This window comes from Chelonoidis abingdonii, chromosome 1, assembly GCF_003597395.2.
Source record: "Chelonoidis abingdonii isolate Lonesome George chromosome 1, CheloAbing_2.0, whole genome shotgun sequence".
Lineage (NCBI taxonomy): Eukaryota > Metazoa > Chordata > Testudines > Testudinidae > Chelonoidis > Chelonoidis abingdonii.
Genome location: NC_133769.1, coordinates 11,662,838 through 11,682,128, shown reverse-complemented (window position 1 = coordinate 11,682,128; position 19,291 = coordinate 11,662,838). Strand labels below are relative to the sequence as shown.

At 41.1% G+C, this 19,291-nt stretch overlaps 1 protein-coding gene across 2 annotated transcripts in view; it reads right to left on the bottom strand.

The window, feature by feature from the left end:
- PPP6R2 (protein phosphatase 6 regulatory subunit 2) overlaps positions 1–19,291 on the bottom strand; it is a 166,608-nt gene that overhangs the window by 125,163 nt on the left and 22,154 nt on the right. For both annotated transcript variants that reach the window (XM_075064097.1, XM_075064092.1), the window contains exon 2: positions 790–939. The gene's annotated coding sequence lies outside the window, so the exon portion shown is untranslated. The remainder of the gene's footprint in view (positions 1–789; positions 940–19,291) is intronic.

Genomic DNA, 19,291 nt, shown 5'->3' with positions numbered 1-19,291 from the left:
AAGAAGGAACTCTGGGACAGGACAGTGTCAGCCCTGCCTTTCATACCATGGTGCAGCAGCGCAAGGATGCTAAGGAGACATGCATCACACCTCAAAAGGAATGGAGGTGCAATCACTCAGAGAAGAAACTTGCCTTATGGTGACTGAGCTCCTTGAGACTATCTAGCTTAACTTCTCTTTAAGGGGTGACCTGATGACAGTCTATAAGTACCTACGTGGGGAATAAAAATGTGATAATACGCTTTTCAATCTAGCAGTCAAAGGTCTAACAAGATTCAATGACTGGAAGTTGAAACTAGACACATTCAGACTGAAAATAAGGTCCACATTTTTAAGAGGAAGGACAAGAAACCATTGGAACAACTTAGCGAGGGTTGTGGTGGAGTCTCTGTCATCGGAAATTTTAAACTCAAAACTGGAAGCTTTTCTAAAAGCGATGTTCTAGTTCAAAGAGTTCAGAAGTCTTATGGGATGTGTTATATGGAAGTCAGATTATCAGTGGTACTTCTTGGCCTTATCATCTATGAGTTACAGATTTACAGAGTTTAAGGCCAGAAACAATCATCAGATTAGCTAGATTGAGCTCCTGTATATCACATGCCTCCAAATGGTGGCAGAGGAGCTGAACCACATTGGTTAGAGCCCTTCCAGCATCACCACTCTCGTACTGTCTACCTCTCAGTATAAAATGCCAATAAAATTTTCAAGTTCTGAATACCGAGATGCATTGTAAAGTTGTATTTATTATGAAACAAATGAGCTTTAAAGAGGAAGAGTAAATATTCATACCTTCTGTAGAAATCTTGTTTCAAAAATGAAATCTTCTCCACAGACAGAGAAACATTTGGGTTACAGTTCCTGGGGTATAGTCAACTTTAAAAAAAAAGGAAAAAAAAAGAGCTTTCTTTCAATGTGAAGTTTCGTTCCAGTCTCTTTTTCCTGAGAATTAAAGAAAAAGAAAATACTGTTACTATTCACCAAGGAAAGCCCTTGAAAGGCTACTGTGGCATGAAGTATCTTTTACATGTAACCTCACCTAATGGGAAATTTAAGTTAGAATAAAGAAAGATGGAACTTATTGTAGATGCCAAGTTTTTTGTAAAATCATTCTCACATATGAATATACTCCCTTCCATCACACTACCTGCAGCTTTACCATTTAATACTGTAGACAACTATGAACATTTATTCTGGTTTCTGGAAGCACAATGTGTTAACAGTCCCTCCTCTCTGCAGTCCTTAGACTCAGCTTGTGAAATACCTACTTCATTCAGGAACACACTTTGTTTTCCTGACATCATTCTAAAAGAAAGTTCTAAGTTGCCAAGGAAACCAAGAGGTCATTTTCCTTGTTCCAAGAATAATTACAACTGAATACACGTATTACATATTCAGTCTGAGGCCCCTATTACTTTGAAGGGACAGCAAGACACAGGAACTGAATATACAATACATTGAAAAGGAGACTCACATTGAGGAAAACTGTGAAAGAACTGTACTTTTCTTAGCTTCCCTTTGCTTTTAGTGAAGTTCTGTTTTAACTAGGGCTCTCGATTAATCGCAGTTAACTCAGGCGATGAACTAAAAAATATTAATCGCGATTAAAAAATTAATTGTGATTAATTGCAGTTTTAATCACACTGTTAAACAATAGAATACCAATTGAAATGTATTAAATATTTGTGGATGTTTTTCTACATTTTCAAATATATTGATTTCAATTACAACACAGAATACCAAGTGTACACTTGTTTTTATTACAAATATTTGCACTGTAAAAATAAAAAATAGTATTTTTCAATTCACCTCATACAAGTACTGTACTGCAATCTCTTTATTGTGAAAGTGCGACTTACAAATGTAGATTTCTTTGTGTTACATAACTGTACTCAAAAACAAAACAACGTAAAACTTCAGAGCCTACAAGTGCACTCAGTCCTACTTCTTCTTCAGCCAATCACTAAGACAAACACATTTGTTTACATTTACAGGATATAATGCTGCCCTCTTCTTATTTACAATGTCACCAGAAAGTGGGAACAGGCATTCACATGGCACATTTTGTAGCTGGCATTGCAAGGCATTTATGTCCAGATAGCTAAGCATTCATATGCCCCTTCATACTTAGCCACCATTCAGAGGACAGGCTTCCATGCTGATGACACCATTAAAAATAAAGACTTTTAATTGAAATTTGTGATGAACTTCTCAGGGTAAAACATAGCTCCTGAATGTTTACTTGAAGTTCTGCAGATTTTCCATGTTACAGCATCTCGATGCTGACCAGCACATGTTGTTCATTTTAAGAACACTTTCACTGCAATTGACAAAGCAAAGAAGGTACCAATCTCAGATTCCAAGATAGCACAGCACTCGACCCAACGTTAAGAATCTGAAGTGCCTTCCAAATCTGAGAGGAATGAGGTACGGACATGCTTTCAGAAGTCTTAAAAGAGCAACACTCGATGTGGAAACTACAGAACCCAAGCCACCAAAGAATAAATCAACTTCTGCTGGTGGCATCGGACTCAGACAATGAAAGTGAACATGCATCGGACTGCATTGCTTTGGATCATTATCGAGCAGAACCCCCCGTGAGCATGGACATATGTCCCTAAATGGTGCTGAAGCATGACGAACATATGAATCTTTAACGCATCTGACACAAATATCTTGCAATACTGGTACAACATGTCATGTGAACACCTGTTCTCACTTCAGGTGCACACTGTAAAAAAGAAGCAGGCAGCATATCTCCCACAAATGTAAACAAATTGTTTGCTGATTTCAGAGTAGCAGCCGCTTAGTCTGTATCTGCAAAAAGAACAGGAGTTATTTGTGGCACTTAGAGACATACACATTTATCTGAGCCATAAGCTTCGATAAACTACAGACCAATTCATGGATGCATAGACTGGAACATACAGCAGAAGATATATATCATACAGGAAACATGAAAGAGTGAGAGCCCCTCTGTAGACAATATATCAATATTCTTGCTGATGTCCAGTCTATCATCTGGAAGTGGGTAACCCGGAAAGCTTATGCTCAAATAAATTGTTAGTCTCTAAGGTGCCACAAGTGCTCCTGTTCTTTTTGTTTGTCTGAGTGACGACTGAACAGAAGTTGGGACTGATGACTTGTAGGCTCTAATTTTTACTTTGTTTTATTTTGAGATGCAGTTAGTTTTGTACATAATTATACATTTGTAAGTTCAACTTTCCATGACAAAGAGAATTTATATAGTACTTGTATGAGCGTGAACTGAAAAATTACTATTACTTTTGTTTTTTATAGCAGAAATATTTGTAATCAAAAGTAAAAGAGAGCACTGGTACACTGTTGTGTTGTATAACTTAAATCAAGATATTTGAAAATGTAGGAAACACAATATTGAAATAAATGATTATACTGTTTATTGTTTAACAGTATAGATAATCAATTTATTTTATTGTTTGACAGCCCTAGTTTTAACAAGTATTTTTATACAATCCAGGGTCTTCTCGTCAGATCTTGAAGTGAGTGTCAATCTTGGGACGTTTAAGATAAACTAAAGTGCAATATTTAACAATGACATGCCGTGAGAAACTTATGTAATCAGGTTATGTATAAGACCTTCAGCTACACACCATGAAGAATGGGTATCAGATGAAGCATATAGACAAGTACTCTAACATCTAGACAGTATTTCAAACTAGACTTTCAAAATCTAGGAAAGCACGAGAGATCACAATTCCATTAAGCACTCATGAAAAAGTACATAGTTTCTCACCTTCCCATTCCGAGTTACTATGATTTCATCAGAATTATTTAAATTTGTAGTGGTTGCAATCTATGAAACCTTATACTCAAATAATATATTAGTCTCTAAAGGTGCCACAAGGACTCCTTGCTGTTTTTCACCGAAGAAAAGGATTCTGAATTCTGTTTCTAGCCATTGTGATAAACATACCACTTTAATTTACACATGGAATTAACAGCACAAATTTAAAGATTTAAAGATTGAAATTAATTAATTTAAAGATTGAAGACGAATCGAGAGGGCTTGCGGCCAGCGGGTGCGGGGGATAGACGCGAGAATCACACTGGCGCAGGAAAAGGCAAGTCTACGTGATTGGAGACTCTTTACTGAGAAGAATAGACAGGCCCGTATAAGACCTGATCGGGAGAACAGAAGGGTGGTGCTGTCTGCCGGGGGCTAAGGATACAGGATGTGGATCTGAGCTGAAAAGGATCCTAGCGGGAGCGGGAAAGAATCCGTGTATTGTCCTTCATGGGGAACGAATGATCGGCTAGTCACCCGTGGACTGTATCAAGGAGGACTATGTCAGACTGGGGAAGACGCTCAAGAAATCGAGGCTCGGTGATCTTCAGTGGGTTCTGCCGGTTCCTAGGGCGGGGCGACGAAGGACGACAAGATTATGATGATAACAGATGGCTCAGGCAGGTGCTATAAGGAGGGCTTGGATGTACGGTCATTGGGAAGCGTTACGGACAGACGACTGCGCTCAGGATGGACTTATCTAAGCAAGGAGGAAATAGACTTCTAGGATGGAGGCTCGCCGACCTCATTAAGAGAGCTTTAAACTAGGAAGTTGGGGAGATGGTTTGGAGATCTTCAGGAGATCCCACGCCGGAATTTAACCTGGAGAGGAAGTAACGAAGTGGGAGGGGATACCCTTGTGACCAAAGAATTGACCGAGAGGAAAACGGATTTGAAACTGCCTAAAGGTGATGCTGGTGGTAAGAGTCTGTGCACGACGGGGAAAGAAGTCACTAATGACAACGTCAAAATTAAAATGTCTGTACACTAATGCGAGGAAGCCTAGGGAAAAGATGGAGGAACTGAGCTACTGGTGCAGAAGTGAAACCGGATATTATAGGGATAACGGAAACCTGGTGGAATAGTACTCATGACTGGAGTACGGGTATTGAAGGCTATGTGCTGTTTAGAAAAGACAGGAAGAAAGCAAAGGTGGTGGAGTAGCCTTGTACGTCAATGATGGGGTGAACTGTAATGAAATAAGAAGTGATGGAATAGATAAACGGAGTTCTGTCTGGGTAAAAATCACGCTGGGTAAAAAGCTACTAGAGCTTCCCCGAGATAGTCCTTGGGGTGTGCTACAGACCGCCGGGATCTGATTTGGATATGGATAGAGACCTCTTTAATGTCTTAATGAAGTAAACACAAAGGGGAAATGCTGTGATTATGGAGACTTCAACTTCCCGGATATAGACTGGAGACGATGCTTGCAAGAATAATAGGGGTCAGATTTTTCTGGATGTGACTAGCGGATGGATTTCTTCATCAAGTAGTGAAGTACCTACAGAGAGGGGATGCCATTTAGATTTGGTTTTGGTGAGTAGTGAGGACCTCGTAGAAAAATGGTGGTAGGGGACACACCTTGGTTCGAGTGATCATGAGCTGATTCAATTCAATTAGATGGAAGATAAACAAACGTAGATCTGGGATTAGGGTTTCGACTCTCGAGGGCTAATTTAAGAGTTAAGAAAATAGTTAGGAAGTGGATGGACGGAGGAACTTCTGGATTTAAATGCGGAGGAGGCCTGGAATTGCTATAAGTCGCAGCTCGCGGAAACTGTCGGAAGCCGCATCCAAGAAAGGGGAAAAAACCATGGGCGGGAGTTGTAGGCCGAGCTGGATGAGCAAGCAACTCAGAGGGGATTAGGAAAAAGCAGAAAGCTACAGGGAGTGAAGAAAGGCGGGATAGCAAGGGAAGCTACCTTAGTGAGGTCAGAACCGTGTAGGATAAAGTGAGGAAGGCTAAAAGCGCGTAGAACTGGACCTTGCGAAGGGAATCAAAACCAATAGTAAAAGGTTCTACAGCCACATAAAATAAGAAGAAAACAAGAAAGAAGATGGGGGCGCATAGTATACACTGAGGATGGAACGGAGGTTAAGGATAACCTAGCATGGCCCAATATCTAAATAAGTACTTTGCCTCGGTCTTTAATAAGACTAGTGAGGAGTTTAGGGACGATGGAGGGATGATAAACGGGAATGTGGATATGGAGGTGGATATTACCGCATCTGAGGTAGAGGCCAAACTTGAACAGCTTAATGGGGACAAAATCGGAGGCCCGGACAATCTCCATCCCGAGGATATTAAAGGAAATGGCGCGTGAAATTGCGAGCCCGTTAGCGAGAATTTTTAAGCAATCGGTAAACTCGGGGTTGTGCCGTACGACTGGAGAATTGCTAACGTAGTTCCTATTTTTTAAGAAAGGGAATAAAAGTGATCCGGGTAATTATAGGCCTGTTAGCTTGACGTCTGTAGTTTGTAAGGTCTTGGAACAAAAATTTTAAGGGAGAAAGTAGTTAAGGACATTGAGGTCAATGGTAATTGGGACGAATTGCAACATGGATTTTACTAAAAGGTAGATCGTGCCAAACCAACCTGATCTCCTTCTTTGAGAAGGTGACGGATTACTTAGACAAAGGAAATGCGGTAGATCTAATTTACCTCGATTTCAGTAAGGCGTTTGAACACGGGTTCCGCATGGGGAACTGTTAGTTAAATTGGAAAAGATGGGGATGAATATGAAAGTTGTAAGGTGGATAAGGAACTGGTTAAAGGGGAGACTCCAGCGGGTCGTACTGAAGGGTGAACTGTCAGGCTGGAAGGAGGTTACTAGCGGAGTCCCTCAAGGATCGGTTTTTGGGACCGATCTTATTTAACCTTTTATTACTGACCTTGGCACAAAGAGCGGGAATGTGTTAATAAAGTTTGCGGATGACACGAAGCTGGGGGGTATTGCTAACACGGAGAAGGACGGGATACTATTCAGGAAGATCTGGACCACCTTGTACACTGGAGTAATAGTAATAGGATGAAATATAATAGTGAAAAGTGCAAGGTCATGCACTTAGGGATTAATAATAAGAATTTTAGATATACGTTGGGACGCATCAGTTGGAAGCGACGGAGGAGGAGAAGGACCTTGGGGGTATTGGTTGATAGCAGGATGACTATGAGCCGCCAATGTGATATGGCTGTTAAAAAAGCAAATGCGGTTTTAGGATGCATCAGGCGAGGTATTTCCAGCAAGGAGAAGGAGGTGTTAGTGCGTTATATACGGCGCTGGTGAGACCCCACCTGGAATATTGTGTGCAGTTCTGGTGTCCCATGTGTTAAGAAGGATGAATTCAAACTGGAACAGGTTCAGAGACGGGCTACTAGGATGATCCGAGGAATGGAAAATCTGCCTTATGAAAGGAGACTCAAAGAGCTTGGCTTGTTTAGCCTGGCCAAAAGAAGGCTCCGGGGGGATATGCTTGCTCTATATAAATATATCAGGGGGATTAACGTTAGGGAGGGAGAGGAATTATTTAAGTTTTAGTACTAATGTAGGCACGAGGACGAATGGGTACAAACTGGATATTAGGAAGTTTAGACTTGAAATTAGACGAAGGTTTCTAACCATTAGGGGAGTGAAGTTCTGGAAACGCCTTCCGAGGGAAGTAGTGGGGGCAAAAGACTTATCTGGCTTTAAGACTAAGCTTGATAAGTATATGGAGGGGATGTTATGATGGGATAGTTTAATTTGGGCAATTGATTTTTGGATTATCGGCAGATAAGTCTGCTCAATGGTCTGTGAGGGGATGTTGGATGGGATGGGAACTGAGTTACTGCAGAGAATTCTTTCTTGGGTGCTGGCTGGTGAGTCTTGCCCACATGCTCAGGGTTTAGCTGATGCCATATTTGGGTCGGGAAGGAATTTCCTCCAGGGCGGATTGGCAGAGGCCCTGGAGGTTTTCGCCTTCCTCTGCAGCGTGGGGCATGGGTCGCTTGCTGGTGGATTCCTGCAGCTTGAGGTCTTCAAATCTCAATTTTGAGGATTTCAATAACTCAGTCATGGGTTCGGGGTTGTTATAAATGTGTATGGGCAGGGTTTTGTGGCCTGCCTTGTGCAGGAGGTCAGACTAGATGATCATATTGGTCCCTTCTGACCTATGAGTCTATGAGTCTATGAGATGGATATCATACCAAAAGGACTGAAGATAGAAAATCCATTACAATCAACATACCACACCGACTATGGTGAGAGATTATGCCACACAGTCTCAAAGAAACTGCAGAACCACCTGATCAACATCCTATACAGCAAACAGGAGAAGATCAAGAATGAGCTCTCAAAACTGGAGACACTCATAAAAAACCAACCTTCCACACAAACTTCCCCATGGCTGGACTTTACAAAAACTAGATAAGCCATTTACAACACACACTTTGCTTCTCTACAGAGGAAAAAGGACTCTAAACTATCTAAACTCCTACATGCCACAACAGTGATACTCTTAACTCACCCAACAATATTGTTAATCTATCCAGCTATACTCTTAGCCCAGCAAGAGAGTCCATCCTATCTCAGGGCCACTCCTTCTGCCCCACCATCCCCATGAACATGATACAGTTCTGTGGTGACCTAGAATTCTATTTCGCTGTCTCCGACTGAAGGAATATTTCCACCACACCACTGAACAGCACATTAACCCACAGAAACCTTCCTACCAACACTACAAGCTGAATGATTCTGCATGGACTCCTCCTGATAGTCGAAACAACAGACTGGGCTTCTAGATAGAGTGCTTCCGCTGATACACATGAGCTGAAATAGTGGAAAAATAACATCATTTGCCCCATAACCTCAGCCATGCAAACACAACGCTATCCACAGCCTCAGAAACAACTCTGACACTATAATAAAAAAGGCTGACAAAGGAGGTGCTGTAGTCATCATGACTAGGTTGAAGTATGAACAAGAGGCTGCTAGGCAGCTCTCTAACACCACATTCTATAGGCCATTACCTTCTGATCCCACAGAGGGGTACCAAAAGAAACTGCACCATCTGCTCAAGAAACTCTCTGAAGCAGCACAGGAACAAATCTACACAGACACACTCCTAGAGCCCTGACCAGGGGTATTCTATCTGTTACCCGTGATCCATAAACCTGGGAATCCTGGATGCCCCATCATCTCAAGCATTGGCACCCTGACAGCAGGATTGTCTGGCTATGTGGACTCTCTCCTCAGGCCCTATGCTACCAGCACTCCCAGCTATCTTCAAGACACCTATAACTTCCTGAGGAAGCTTCAATCCATTGGTGATCTTCCAGAAAACACCATCCTAGCCACTATGAGGTAGAAGCCCTCTACACCAAAATTCCACACAAAGATGGACTACATGTCATCAGGAACAGTACCACCGATAATGTCCCAGTGAACCTGGTGGCTGAGCTTTGTGACTTTGTCCTCACTCACAACTATTTCAGATTTGGGAACTATTTATACCTTCAAGTCAGTGGCACTGCTATGGGTACCTGCATGGCCCCCCAGTTTGCCAACATTTTTATGGCTGACTTGGAACAACATTTCCTCAGCTCTCCCCTAGAGCCCCTATTCACTTGCACTACATTGACGACATCTTCATCATCTGGACCCATGGGAAGGAGACCCTTGAGGAATTCCACCAGGATTTCAACAATTTCCATCCCACCATCAACCTCCGCCTGGACCAGTCCACACAAGAGGTCCACTTCCTGGACACTACAGTAAAAATAAGCGAGTCACATAACCACCACCCTATACTGGAAACCTACTGACCACTATACTTACCTACATGCCTCCAGCTTTCATCCAGACCACATCACACGATCCACTGTCTATAGCCAAACCCTAAGATACAATCGCATTTGTTCCAATGCCTCAGACAAAGACAAACACCTACAGAATCTCTATCAAGCGTTTTTAAAAATACAATATCCACCTGGGGAAGCAAAGAACCAGACTGACAGAGCCAGAAGGGTACTAAGTCGTCACCTACTACAGGACAGGCCCAACAAAGAAAGTAACAGAATGCCACTAACCATCACCTACAGCCCCCAACTAAAACCTCTTCAGTGCATCATCAAGGATCTACAACCTATCCTGAAAGACGATCCCTCACTCTCTCAGACCTTGGAAGACAGGCCAGTCCTCACTTACAAACAGCCACCCAATCTGAAGCAAATACTCACCAGCAAGTACACACCACACAACAGCAACATTAACCCAGGAACCACCCCCTGCAACAAACCCCATTGCCAACTCTGTCCGCATATCTATTCAAGGGACAACACCACAGGACCTAACCACATCGGCCACACCATCAGGGGCTCATTTACCTGCACATCTACCAATGTGATACATGCCATCATGTGCCAGCAATGCCCCTCTGTCATGTACATTGGCCAAACCGGACAGTCTCTATGCAAAAGAATAAATGGACACAAATCAGACATCAAGAACTGTAACATTCAAAACCCAGTAGGAGAGCACTTCATTCTCCCTGGACACTCAATAACAGACTTAAAAGTAGCCATTCTTCAACAAAAAAAACTTCAAAAACAGACTTCAATGAGAAACTGCAGAACTGGAATTTGCAAACTTGACACCATCAAATTAGGCCTGAATAAAGACTGGGAGCGGCTGGATCACTACAAAAAATAATTTTCCCTCTGTTGATACTCACATCATTTTATCAACTGTTGGGAATGGGGCACTTTCACCATGATTGTATTTACCTCATTAGTACTGGCCCTGTACTTGGTAAGACAACTCGCATCTTTTTATGTGCTGTAAATTTATATCCGCTTACTGTATTTTCCACTCCATGCATCTGATGAAGTGAGTTATAACCTACGAAGGTTTATGCCCAAATACATTTGTTAATCTCTAAGGTGTCATAAGGACTCCTCGTTGTTTTCACAGAAGTACAGCGAGTCCTCGGACTTACAATGCCTGAATTACATCAGACACCACTTACAATGCTTTTCAATTGACTACCTGTTTTGCCCCAGAACACGTTTCGTCCTTACGATGCTCGATTTGCATAAAGTTTGCTTGAAATCACTTACTGGTTGCGTTATACTGGTATGGAGCTGGAAGGGGTTGCTTCTGTTTGGCTTTGAGGCAGCAGGGTAGCTTGTTGTCAAGTAGGGTTGCTACTTGGTTTTGACTGGCTCCCGGCCCCGGGCTCAGTCAGTCAGAAAGCTTGAACTGTGATTGGCTGAGGCTCAGCATGTGTACCGTTCTCCCTGGCTTTCTGAGCCTGTGTTGCTGGCATTCTGAGCTGCATTTGTGAGTTTATATGTTTATTTGAATGCTGTTTACAAAATACAGTAAACAGTAAATACACTGATGTTGCAACATTTGTCTATAATTCATTTAATACAAAAATCTGTGCTATTGTGGTGAAAATAGCGTATAAAGCCTTGGTTCAGGAACCAATCCTGCCTTCATACCATTAATTCCTATGGGAAAAGTGGTTTCGATTCATTACACAATTCATTCCTCAGAATAACATTGTAAGTCTGAGAACTCCCTGTAAATTATACCTGTTACTATTTTAAGTCCTTAGCTTACTATCATAAAGTCTCTCGTATAAGCTAATCTATACATAAGAAAACATATTATAATGAAGGTGCGTGAAACCTCTTTGAAGCTGGTGGACATGAAAGCATCATTCAGGATAACTGTAAGAATTTAATCTCCTTTTTGGAGTAAGCTGAAACAACAATAACCACTGCCAAAAACACAGGCCATGTGCATGGCCAGTAAGAAGCTGAAGAATGAATTCAAATGCAGGTAGCTAGGTCCTGTTTGGTGAAAATCCATGTGTCTGTGAGCAGCAGCACACAGAAAGCCAAGGATACAGCTAGAAAAGCACCATGGCAGTGGCTCTGAGAGAAAACCCGAAAAGATCTTTTGAGGCAGAGTGCTAGCTGGAATGAGGCTAGGAAGTGTTGCAAAGAAACTGCCTCCTGTTTGATTACATCTGCTTCCTATTCTATTCAGAGAAATGGGATTTAGTGTGCAATTCTTTGTAAATAAACCAGACAGCATCAAAGAAATACCTGACTTCATTATCACTTTCTCTTCCTAACAGATACAATCCTGAATAATGGCCAATTGCATGGATCAAAACAGGTAACAACACTACCAACGTATGTCACAATGAGCCATGATTATCTATAAAACAGGATACCTATTAATTGAAATGCCACTATATTTCTCATCTTACCATCTGCAATGGCTGCACTCACATATACCTAATCAAACTGATGATGTAACTCAGCTTTACTCAGTGTTGGACAGCTAGCAGTATCTTCCTGGTTAACCAACAGAAGCACCAAAACTGGCGTAAAAGTTATTTGGTTGCAAATCAACATGTTTTAATGGTAACCAACTAATAAGAATAAACTTTTATTTAGGAAAAGATGTAAAAAGCACAAATACAAAACAATTAAAATCAATTATTTAAATCACAGTTTCCTGCTTGCTCACTTAAATCATGATTAAAATGGTGATTTAAATCAATCTACTTTGCCATTTGGTCATCATATGTAAAACAGAAAAAAAACAGAACTGTAGATTCTCATCATGTCATTATGTTGTGATCTCTACCTGGAATAGGATCAGGCTACATGAGAAGGCCATTCAGGCCTTAAAACCTAGATCAAAAATTCTCAGAGGTCACTAGTGATTCAGGGTACCTTGAATTTTTGGTTTGCCCAACTTGAGATGCCTAAGGGGGTCTGATTTTCAGAAAGTGTTCAGCACCCACACTCTGAAAATCAGAATCTCAGGTGTCTCAAGTTGGCTACTTCAAAATTAAATCACCCAAAAATCACTAGCCCCTTCTAGACTTCTGAAAATCTTGGCGCAATCTATTAAAAAAATTGGGAAAAATCTATGAAACTATTAGATTTTTCACCAATCTGGTGGGAGGTAAGTGAATTAGCACTGCCCTGGATCCAGTCATTCCCAGACAAATCCCAGAGACTCCTGATGGACACATGCTCCTTACCACCCAAGCTCCTTTACTAAAGAATCCTGTACATCTCAGTACTCTCTCTCCCCCCTCTTAAACTAATTGTTCTTCTTAAAACTCAACCAATGATAGAATTAAACTGGCAGAACAGAGAAAATATTTTGACAAATTGACCATATCCTGACTTCACAAACATTCAAAGTCACCAGACTGTTGATTGTCAAGGTGCTAACAAGCATCAGGTCATGCAGGACTCATCACTACTTCTGAATATGCCAATAACACTTTTGTTCATCTTTCACTGACTAGACTACATCCCTTCCTCCCAAACAAAGACAAACATCATGATCCACAATTTTGACTCCTCCAGGTTAGACAACCACAAATCTCTATATAGGATTAAATGCAACCATTTTAAGTTAGTACAACACGCACCATCAGCAATCAAAATAGTTATATTTGTACTTCCAAACCCTATACTCCATTTCACAACAGAATTCAAAGTTCTAGTCCTAATATACAAAACATTTACTGGATGGAACCAAGTTCTTTCAGACTGCCTCGCCTTCCATAATCCTCCAAATAAAGTAATGCCCCACAAAAGCAATTAACATAAAGGGGCCCAACTTTAGACTATTGAGGAGGATCCCACAGAGAGTTCTCAGTGTCAGGAAACTGGCTATGAATTTTTTTGCCAGAAGAAATCAGACAAAGCCCAACCCTGAGCGCATTTAGAGCTAAATGAAAGCCATCTTTCCAATTTTGCCTCCTTCACAAGGAAGCACCTCTAAAAAACAAACATCGCACTCACCTTTGTACATTCCCGTACTCGAAAGACTCAAGGGAAAGCTCATCGTTTTTTGTATTTGGTGATAAATTTGTTCACTCTATATAGATATATATACACACACATCAAGATGATAAATGCCTTACAAATCCTGTGACAGGCAGTCCATAAAATGTTACACATTACAAACATGATAAAGTAACACAAGCCCAGGACACCACAATTATTTGCAGATCTCATACTCCATTTGGCACATTATCACCCATTTCTCCTCTCTCCTTACCTAGCTGCTGGAAAAACTGAGGTCTCTCTCTTTTTTCTCTGCATCTCTTACATTCCCAGCCGCTTGCAGAAAAATGGAGAAAACCCACTGGGTCCAGTAAATTTTCTCAGCATTATATGTGGTGCCTCTCACTTGTCAGCATAGCTTCCACTCAATACCCATATCACTCAATATGCCTAAAAACTGAAAAAGCAGTTCCATCGAAACACTATTTGCCCTAAGCTAGGGTGCCTCTAGATTTAATCAAATGAATAGACACCAACAAGAATCCTAGACGAACTGCCATACTGGGTCAGACCATGGCCCATCTTGCCCAGTATCCTGTGTCCAATGGTGGCCTGTACGACACCTTAAGGGGCAGCATAAAGAAAAGGGAAATTATGGAGTGATCCACCCATTTTCTGGTAGTCAGAGATTTAGGGTCACCTTGAGCATGCAGCCTTAGAACCTCTGGAGGATTATTAATGGCTTTTCTATACTTCTGGCTGGTCTTCACAAATCCACCTATGTTGATGTCACTTTGTCACACCTGCCCATAAGTAATGGTATTTGAATTCTGAAGCAACCCGCATGTAAATCAATTCAAATTTGCAAATATTAAGATTATCCAACTAAACTTTTCAAGCTCTAGATACTACTCTGACAAGATACACAAAAATGGTGCGGTTTTCTGTCTGTATGTGTGTTTACTTTGTAGTCCAGTGTATTAGCATTCCAGTATTTACACTGAGAAACTCAGAGATACTTTTCAGCTGAGTGCTTCACTGCTTTCAGGTCAGTTTACAGTGTGGGGTAAGTATGAATGTAATGAGCAAATCTGCAACAAACAAGAAAGCACCATAGGCAAACTTAAGTCACACTGTGATGTGATGAAAGCTCCTCAGGAAACCGCTTTGAGTATCCACTTACTATGAACTGCTGTGAACAGTATTCCTTCTAAACTTGCATAAATCTGAAAGGGGAGAAATAGCCACACATACACCACATTTTCTGACTCTAGGAATATCTCTGTTCTACTTTCCCTATATTTGTTAATTTTAAATTCACCTATTCACCCATGTCACTATATTATTGACTTCTATGAAAGCATCTTTAGGACAGTTTGTAAAGAAGATTCTATGCAAAATAAAAGTGTGATATATACAGATTATAGCGATCCCAAATGGAAAACACACTGAACCCATGTTCATGTAGAAGGTCTTAACTCTTCATCTAGATAAATTTTGCTGATGTAGCAAAAGCATTTTATTTATTTTTTTTGACACAGTGGTGAACTGATGAAACATACTTGGCCTCCTGATGTACAGCTCATACTAACAGTGACCTGAAAATGATTTTATACTTTTATTCTAGACGATACTGTTTTTAAAAAAGCAGCTTCACAGTTATCTTGATGTTAATTTTCATAGCGTCTTCTCTTTAATCCCACTAACATCTGAAAGGCTCTGGAACATTTCTCTTTGTACCATCAGAGAAACAATTTTGCAGAGTAAATGGAAAAAGAGGTTGGTTCCAAATCCTTCAAGAAAGCCTTGGCAGCCTATTGCTCCAGAGTAGCATACTCTGAGTCTTATGGTCCATGAATAGCTAAAAAAAGAAGCATTGCTAAGTTGCTTCGGGCACATTAACAGAGTTATAGGCTTACCAACAACAGAAATATGTCTGGCTAGTTTCTACAGCAACATCTTCCTCTGCACCAACAGCAACACACGCATACACACACAAAGCTACAGAGTCTCTTGGCAGCCTGCCAGGTAACCTTGACAGGAAGAAACAGCAAAAAAATAAAGACTGCTAACTGAAAGATGCTTGTTCTCATTTCTGTTTCCTTCTCTTACCCTCTCATTATGTATCCTTGTTTATAAATTACTACTCCCCACTTTAAAAAGATCACTATGCACAGATGTGAACCACACAGCACCACCAAAACCTTTGAAGAAAAAAATGTATCTGCTTACCTGAAAATTTCCTTTCTTTGAGTTAATGAAGTCCATAGATCTGTTACAATGGGTTTTTCAGCCTGCTTGCAAGTTAGAAACAGAGTCATACTTGTCAGCCACTGGCAGCAGGGAACTGCCCTGCCCCCTTAAATTTCCTCTAATTGAAACAACTTCAACAGCCATGGTAATTTCATTCTATTTTCCAAAATTAGAGACTGTTTTAAATATACATTGAAGAAAAAGAACAATTTATCCTACTGCAGAGCACAGGGACAATTTTCCCTAATGAAATAAACCTAAATATTTAGTTGTCAATTTCCACCTCTATTCTGGATGATCCCATTTGTTTCTAGGAGAAGCGAAATCTGTGGGAATTGTTTCAAGGAAAGGAAATATGCAGTAAGTGCAGAAAAATGTTCCTATTCATCATGCTAAGATACAGATATCTATTACAGTAGGATTTTCAGAGCAGTAGCCTCCACGGTGAGAAGTAGGATCATCCTTTAAATATGTACATTTAAAATAGTGTAAATTATATTTCTTCTCTTTCCCTGGGCACTGAGGCAGGGAGAAAAGACTTCCATCAAAAATGGTACTTGCTAAAGATTGGATGACCAATATGCAAAATCTGGTGAATTTATATACTGGTGGCTACTTCGCTGCCTAGCATATCTCACTATTGGAGATATGACTTCTCTGCCCAGAAACTGTCAGCACTTCAACAGATTGGACTTTGATGCTTGACAGAAGGAAAAATATTTATTGAATTTCCTTTGGGCATGAATGATATGACAGTTGTAAAAACTATTTGTCAGAATTCAAAATATACAATGGGTCTCATTCAGGAGAGTTCCCAAGTTCAAAAGCTCATCTGATTGGAGACAGCAGTTATCAGGAAGTCTACTTTAATGGATAAATATAATGACACTTGCAACAGGGGGTTAATTGAGGTAGTATTGTAAGGACCAGAATGAAATGTCAAGGTTGCAGTCTATAACCTGTGCAGCCAGAAACACGGTAGTTATCCTAAAGAGGTACTAAATTTCAGGGTTTACAGATCTTGTCTTTAACATGCTGAGACCCTTATACTAGAGAAACTTTACATTTCTGCTCGACCACTCTCATTAAAGCCCTCCTGGAGGAATTCAAATTCATTTGTTTAATGTGGTAGTTAAACACAAACTTTGCTTCTACCATTAAAATAAGTTCCATTTATCGACTTTTCTGCAGTCCATGGGAGTGATCATCATTTCATCATTTTGAACCTGCTGGATGAAGGATTGCTTTTTACAACAGCAGATCTTCTCTGAGATGTAGAAACACTGGAAGGTCCAACACTAGGTTAAATCAGGCCTAGGAGCTATAGCCTCTTCAGCAAGGAAGACAAAGAGTATCTCTGGCACTCTCCTTTCTTTCTTGTGGCTGGCTCTGGGGAGCGGTGGAAAGGAATGGAGCAGAGACCTTGGCCAGCTTTCTAAGGGATCATCCACAACCTCAAATGCTGAGTCTTGATGCATGGAGAGGCCACAGGGCACTTTATTGCTATTTCCAGATATAAATAAATCAATTACCAGCCCATCAAACTGACTTACAATAAGTGAGGATATATCTGGGTCCAGGTCCACTCTGTTTAAACCAACTTCTGCCATGTAAACCTTAGTCTTCAACTTCTCCTTGATGGTCAGCACACAGATAGGAAACTCTGCTCTGCCCATGAAAGGAGAAGCTGATATTCTCTTTGGGGCAGGGCTGACCGTGTTCTTCCTAAATTATTTACAAAAACCTCATCAGACACGTTGACTGTCATGACTAGATTAAATCTCTTATTCAGTGCCCAAAAACTACATTATCACAAAAGTTAAGGTTTACTGGCAGTGCCTCTTACCCTTCCAGAACATTAAGTGCAGCTGTGTACAAACCTCTGAAAGCCAGGAAATACAGAGTTACAGCACGCTTCAGCCCCCGCCACGCAATATTAACTCCATCATCTGGAGCTGGCAAGATCTACTGGAGATATACTATATGGATGTTTCAGCCAAGGCTGCCCTATAATAAGCAAACATGAGGAATCATTAAGTATAAATGCCATGTTAATATGGTGTGATGTGTTCCACACAACTATATTCTTTTGTTAATCTGCATGCACTCCAATTTCCTGCACCAGTCAATGCAGATGACTTTAACACAGGGAAGGGGATTACTTGCAGCAACATTGCCAGAGCTCATACTGTGATACAAGATAATGTGCATGTGCACCCAAAGGTATAATGGGCCCCTCATTTCTGTGCTGAATCATGAAAGAACTGTAGCACATCCGTCTGTTCTTGTTGTGGGGTTTGTAGCAATCGAGTGGCATATATAACAGTGTGCTATAGGACACAGGTAAATTCAGTGATGTTCCAGAAGGAATCCTTGTAACAAGGGTCAAGAGGTGGCTTGTGTAGAGTAGGCAAAGTGGTCAAGCACAGACTAGGCACAGCCAGCTAGCGTTCCACCCTGAGACAGCCAAAAACATGATGCCTGATCTCTGAGAGCACCCCATCAGGTATCAGAAAGGGGACAGAGATGCAGCTAACCTTGTGAGTGAGACAATCTGTCTCACTAATGGGTGGCTGGCTTTGAAAAATCTGATTTCTGTATTCATCAGTTGAGGGAACAGAGACTAGACAATAGGGCTTCTACCAATAGATGTGATAGGTTGAAATGTGGAGGGATAATAGGAATTACTGGATAAGGCTCATATGAACTCAGGTTCACTGAAGCATGTGTGTGCATGAAAGAAACATTCCTAACAGGATTTACAAAGAACTGGATTTTTGTTTGACTCCACTTTTTTCTCCCTGTAAGGTCATCTTTATTTTCAATTATCCTTCTTCTGAGATGAGGCCTTGTACCCAATAGGATTTATCATCAGCTCAGAGCTATGACTGAATTTTTGCAGAAGCCCACATTAATACCACTGTGATTTCAGGAGACCCTGAAAGCATCTGTCAGTCCAACAGTAGTGAATGGAACTTGGAGGCGGGGGGGGCAAGGGGGCGGGAAGAAGAGCTCCACGCCATGCAAGGACTTCCATCCATATGCAAACTGTGAGAATTGAATATGGAACGGTAAAATGGGCATAAGACTATAAGCCTCAGATGTTTCAGAGATCCCTGTTAGTTCTCTATTCTCTGAGTTTAGGGGTATGACTGTACTTACTGGAGATTGAGGCTAGAGCGATCGGTGCACCAGGCGTTGATTTAGCGGATCTAGCAAAGACCAAATCGATCACAGATTGCTCTCCTGTCAACTCCGTTATTCCACCAGACGAGAAGCGTAAGGTAAGTCAACAGGAGAGTTTCTCCCGTCGACCCAGCGTGATGTAGACATCACAGTAAATCGACCTAAGCTACGTCAACTCGAGTTGTACTCACTTAGCTTGTGTTGTGTAACTTAGATCGTCT